We start from the raw sequence: 6,000 nt of genomic DNA, 5'->3' as shown, positions 1-6,000 counted from the left end.
TCATTCTAATTTCTATACCACAGCAAAATAGATGGATCTTTCTGCATTTTAATCTGCTAATAACATTAGATATAAAGAAAATATCCTTAATATTCTGACTTTAAGTGTTAAATTTTACACTGAGTTAGTGAAGGAAGAGGTGTTCCTTCAATATATGAAGTTTAGATGTGTATGAGTTTCTCTCAAATTCTGATGTTAGAATCCATTTCTGATACTTACTAAACGTACTCAGTGTGCTCTGAGCTATGAGAAACAGAAAAAAGAGAAACCTGTAGTGTCTGTCTCAGGGTCATCCCTGTGCATTGAAAGTGTTGGTTTTGCTCATTCAAGTCTCTGATAGAGTTTCCAACAACTCTACTGACCCAGAATGAAGCACAAATGGAAATGCAATACACAAACCCAGATTACCTTAAACTCTTAGAATGCTAATATCCTGTTAATGTGTTAAGTTTCTAAAATCCTAAGCTTGCAATGGTACAGACACAAGTATATGTGACTGGGAGGGAGGTTGGATGTGTATGCATACATGGGGGTGACTCATGTGAAGGGGGTGTGCAAATCTGGATCTTGCTCCCACCTGTGCCTTTTTTCAGGTCTCGCCCAGTGAGGAGCAATTAATTTGTTCCTCACTCCCATTTATTAAGAGTTAGTATGACAGAGGGAGAGGTGTTAAGAAGTATCTCTGATTCAGCCACCCGATAGGAAGGCAGGTGGTTGACATCTTATCAGAAACAGTCAAGGGTTATATCTTGTTTGTGTCGGCAGTACTTGCCAGACCCATCATGCCAATAAAGTATTAGAAGTGAATCATCTTCAAAGAACAAAACTCTCTTTATTGTTCTGTCTACGTTTTTACATCTCCATAGTGGCTTGTGCGAGCAAGAAAGGTGTGTGAGCTGAGAGAAAGATGTTTATGTCTTTCACATCTATTCCCATGACTACTAGTTTCTTTCCAGGCCCAATTTATGTATTCTAGTTTTTTTAAGAAAGGAAAAGTCAGCCCATCGAAGATATTCCACATGCTGAGATATAAGGTCACCTTTCTGATTGTGTGATTGATTTTTACCACACACTTCTTATCTGAGTACAGAGACTATTGACGGCAAACTACATTAATAGCTGGAAGTCAAAGAAAGACACAGGTCTTCAGTTCTTTAGAAAATGCTTCTCTGTGGAGTCAAAAATTAATTTAGGAGACACAACTTGTTACTTATCTATTTGAATGTGTTTGGAGAATAAAGGTAGCTAGGCTTCTGTCTTCAAACTGAATTCTTCTTTTGCTGGCTTTCAAGAGAACATTTTCCTTTTAAGCTCTTCCTCTTTTCCTTTTTTTCTGTGCCAGAGTCAAGGTATTAAGCAGTGCAGTTCCTAAGGATAGGCCATAGGCTACCTTTGCAATGCAGACATTGTGCAAGGCCTGGATAATTGCCATTTCACTGCAGGGAGGAGTCTCATCACCAATAGAAGAGGGTGTTTATTTGCATTATTTTTACATAGAGGATGTTAGGGAACCAGCAAAAGAAGGAGCAGAACCAGCTTTCAAAAACACAGATAGAGCTACCATCTCAAAGAAAACATGAAGAAAGGTTTGGTTTGGTCTGTTGTTTGGTTTTGGGTTTTTTTCCCCCTATTTTGAGAGTCAATTTTCTTATGGTTTTGTTTCCCTTTTTTTCTTTTTTTTTTTTTTTTTTTTTTTTTTTTTTTTTCCTTCCCTTTTCTTTTCTTTAGAGTGGAAGATTAAAGGGCCTTGGAGGTTGATTTCTGTCGCACCTTCTAGACACACACATGAAAAGGAGTGGGGTTAGATGAATCTGTACTTTGGACATTGCATTACAAGGAACCTTTTGTAAGATTCTTTGTATCTCAGCTTTTGGATGTAGCCATTTAATGTCATCTTTAGTTTTGCTGGTCTGTACTGCAAAGTAGAACTAATACTGGTCCATGAGAAGATCATAAAGTTTCCCAAAACAAAGGTGCAATTGGAATGCTTAGAAATCAGCAGTTAAATGAAAGGTGAAGAAAATTAAATAACGCATAAACTCTGACCTGTTCACCTGAATTTTATATTTTTGTAAATGAAAACAATTGTGGTAACACTGCAGAAGATGGCCTATGGTTTTATTAAGAATAAGTGAGCAGTAACTTTAGAAACATTGTAGGGACCTGGTGACAGTATTTGAATGTTTATGACACCTATGAACATCTCTGGGTACACAGCAGTAGTGCCAGTACTTAGAAAACTTAAGGGAAGGCAACAAAGGAAAACATGATAACATAAAAGATAAATCAGTGTTAAAATTTCATTTAATCTATTTAACATAGAGACCATAATTTACAAACTAGGTAACCAGATGCAAAAGCTGAGCAATCCCTGAGCTCTTTGGAAAATTAAACTATTTCTTTACATCAGTGAAGTTGAACACCCAACAGTCCTATGTATGGGTAAAATCTGACTTTTAACTTACCTGGTAATCCAAGCTACCACCTTTTTAGTTCACTGGTGGTATGGAAGAGGAAACTGATGTGGGTAATGTACCAGTGAAATAACTAAAGAAATTAAAAGGGCCACTGGAAAATCTCATGGTCTAACACCTATGATTTTATCTTGAACTTAGAGCCCTGTTGGGAATGTTTAGTTGTTTTCCTGGCTTTTCTGTTTATTTAGTGGAACTCACTAGTAAAACAGAATTTGATCAATCAGAGTGCAGAGTTTGTAGTTGTCTTTCCAGTTAGGATTTCCTGAACTATATCCATTGTAGAACCTAAGTTCGTTAGGGGTTCCAAAAGATCACCTCGTCCAGTCTATGCTGCATCAAGACTAAATGTATCGAGACTAGTACTAACATGCTTATCAAATTGTGTTCTTATAAAAATCCAGTGGAAGAGATTCTACAGTCCCCCTAGACAGTCTGCTCCATTGTTGAAAAATCCTCAGTTGGAATGCTGATCAGAAAAATCTTTTAAGCATTTCTTGTTGCAAATGAAGTTGACTCTTTCATGTCTTTCTAGTGGAACCATAGAGAATGGCTGATCAACATCTCTGTAATTAGCTCTTCTAAATATCAGAAAGCTGCATCTGGCTTGAAGCTTTTATTTCTTGACTAGGCATACCTAATTCTTTCAGCTTTGTCTCAAAGGGTTTGATTTATACATTTCTTGTTCTTATTATTTTCTTGTTTCTCTTCAGATACTTTTATGTTTCTATATTGTTCAAGCAGGACTAGACACAGTACCCAACTGCGGATTCAGTATTTTGATTAAGAAATCAAACTGTCTCATATATGACACACCTGTTAAGGTGTTCCAGAATTCAACACATTCCTGGCAGTGCTGCTGCACTGATGGTTTATATTGTTTGTTATCCTAAGTTGCTCTATTTCTGTCTAGTCCAAAATTCAGTGCAGTTTAATAGTTTTTCATTCTGTTTCCCAAGAATAATATGTTTCCAACTAGTGTCCTTTTCCTTGTTGGTTTTTGGACAACCTGACCAATTTGTCAATAGGATTTGGGGTGTCTGATCTCATCATTCCTAGTGTTTTCAGCCCTTTGCCTTTGTTTTGAGGTTACCAGTTGTTGTAGCAGAGATTTTACAAGCATAAATATTGCATCATTTAAGTTGTGAGTGAACATAGCAGACAAAACAGAACCCAGGACGTATCTTGAAACAGATCTGAAGTGCCTTTGCCTTTTGACAAATAATGACTAATGGCCACTGTGGTTTCCTTCTATCAGATGCTTGCACACCTTCCCATATCTGTGTTTAAAATGTCATTCTAAGAAAGCGTCTTGCAAGATGATGCCAAAAGCCATACAAGGTGTATCGTGTCTGTTGCCTTCTGTTCACACAGTGAGCTTTGCATTACTTTAAGAAGGGGACTTGGTTTAGCACAAATGCATTTTGCCCATTTTTCATGTGTTTTTCATTCTGTCTCAATTCTGGTAAATTGATTTGCTCTGCCTCAAGTATTTAAAACACAATTGCTCCAAACCTTTCCGAACACAACAATTAAGCTACCCCATGTGTCATTCTCTTCTAGGAAACTTGAAGTGTGGAGAAGCATCTTGGCAAGGAAAAGCTCATTTGAATCCTTTAAAAATTCTTTGATAGGTAAGACTTAGACCATTTTTCTTCTTTTTTTTCCCCTTTCTTTCTTTAAACCTCTTATTAATATCTTTGCAATTTCAAAATAGATAAAATGTATTTTCCCTAATAATCCTACCTTGTACTGGTCCCTTTCTTTCTTCTTTTTCTAATGACAACATGTTCTTGGTTGTTTTTTCCTGACACAGGTTTGTTATTTAAAATCATCCTGAAAATGATGCAAACTATTAATATTATTTCATAGCACTTAATTTCTATCATTGGATTGGTTTATTTCTCTAATGTTTCTTTGTTGGGGGGGGCGAGGGGGGGTGTATCTGAATTATGTTCCAAAATAAATGGTTATTAGGATAATAATTTTCTTCCTGTTCCATTTATAATGACTGGCAGTTTTTTTGCTTGGGCATGTTGTCATATAAATTAATTGTTAATTATATTTTAATTCCTTCTTTCTCATCTGTCTCACAATACTTGCGTTACATATCACTTATCAGTGATCTATAAATTATTGCAGGTTACTTCATGATGCTCCTCCCTTATAGGTGTGGGCAGAAACAAGTACCTACATCGTGCATGGGTTGAACTGTATTCTGATATTTACATAATCTTAAAGTTATTTGGTTTGAAAGAGGCAAGACCAAAGCATGTGGTTAAATTTTACCAACATTATTTAGCTGCTCTTCTGCTTTAACCTTAAATATCCATTTTACACTGTGTAAATCTACTTTACAATTATTCCTCAAAGATCCCACATGGAATCAGGGCTATATTCAATCAAAATATTTATCAACAGGTAGGTAATTAAGAAGTTTACAATATAAATTTTCATCTGTTCAACTGCACTCTATGTAGGGGATTTTTGTGAAAGATAATACTATGTGCTTCTCTAACATTTCACCAGGGGATTTCAAAATTACTAATTAGACAGAGATATAGTTTAAGGAAGTTGAGCCTGGAGAGGAAAGTGATTTGCCAGAATACAGTGCAGGATGCAGAGGACTGGTAAACACACTTTAACAGAGTGGGTAAAGACATTTGTTCTCTGGGGGGAGAAGAACTGAAGAGCTAACAAGTGAATTTATTTGTATTTAGGACAGTATTTTTCAAGAGGCTTTTGTTTCAAAACAGGAGAATACTCATCTCAAAAGCTGAGTCTTCCATGACCTAAGAATATAATTATCAGGAAGTTCTGGGGCCTGTGTCTGTGCTTTATCACACTCAGTACTTCAGCACCTCAACTTCTAAAAGCTTCTGTGAGCCTGAAGTCAGAAGGACTCCTCTGAGTTATACTACCCAATGATCTAGCCCTAGCAGAGAATACAAACTTGAAACAAAAATGAATTTTGGTTATGTTGCTCTGTATTTTAGGGAGATACAGTAAGGGTTTTGCATTCTAATTAGTCAGCCAGTCAGTGTGAGATTATTGTTTTCTCTCAACTATGCAGAATTCTTCCCCTTCAACCATTTTAAACTCTGATATCTCGGAGTTTATTACTTTACAGTAATTGTGTATACTTTGTGTGCCTCAGTCTGTCCCTGATTCCAAGTCAATATTAGAATAGAGAAGTTTTTTAGTCTCTTCACCTCAGCCAGTCCCTCTTGACCACCTGTATTTGTTGTTACCCTTCTACAATGTTGCAGACTTTGCCTATCTTGCACATGGATCTATTCCTATCTTGAAGCAGTGGTTCTGCATATAAAGAAAAAAAGCCTGCTTTTTAAAAATCTTGGTGGCCATGTACAGTAGATTTAAACATGGTTTGCTGCTTACTGTTTCTTGTGGTGTTCCTGCTCTTGGGAGTTCTCCTCAGTGAAGCTGCATTGGATTATTTTCTCTTTTCACTGAGCACAATTTGTCAAAGCTCAGTCCCTGTTTTAATTTTACGTTGACATTTTTA

Source organism: Hirundo rustica, chromosome 6, assembly GCF_015227805.2.
Source record: "Hirundo rustica isolate bHirRus1 chromosome 6, bHirRus1.pri.v3, whole genome shotgun sequence".
In the NCBI taxonomy this organism is placed as follows: domain Eukaryota; kingdom Metazoa; phylum Chordata; class Aves; order Passeriformes; family Hirundinidae; genus Hirundo; species Hirundo rustica.
Note: the sequence above shows the minus strand (reverse complement) of the source record.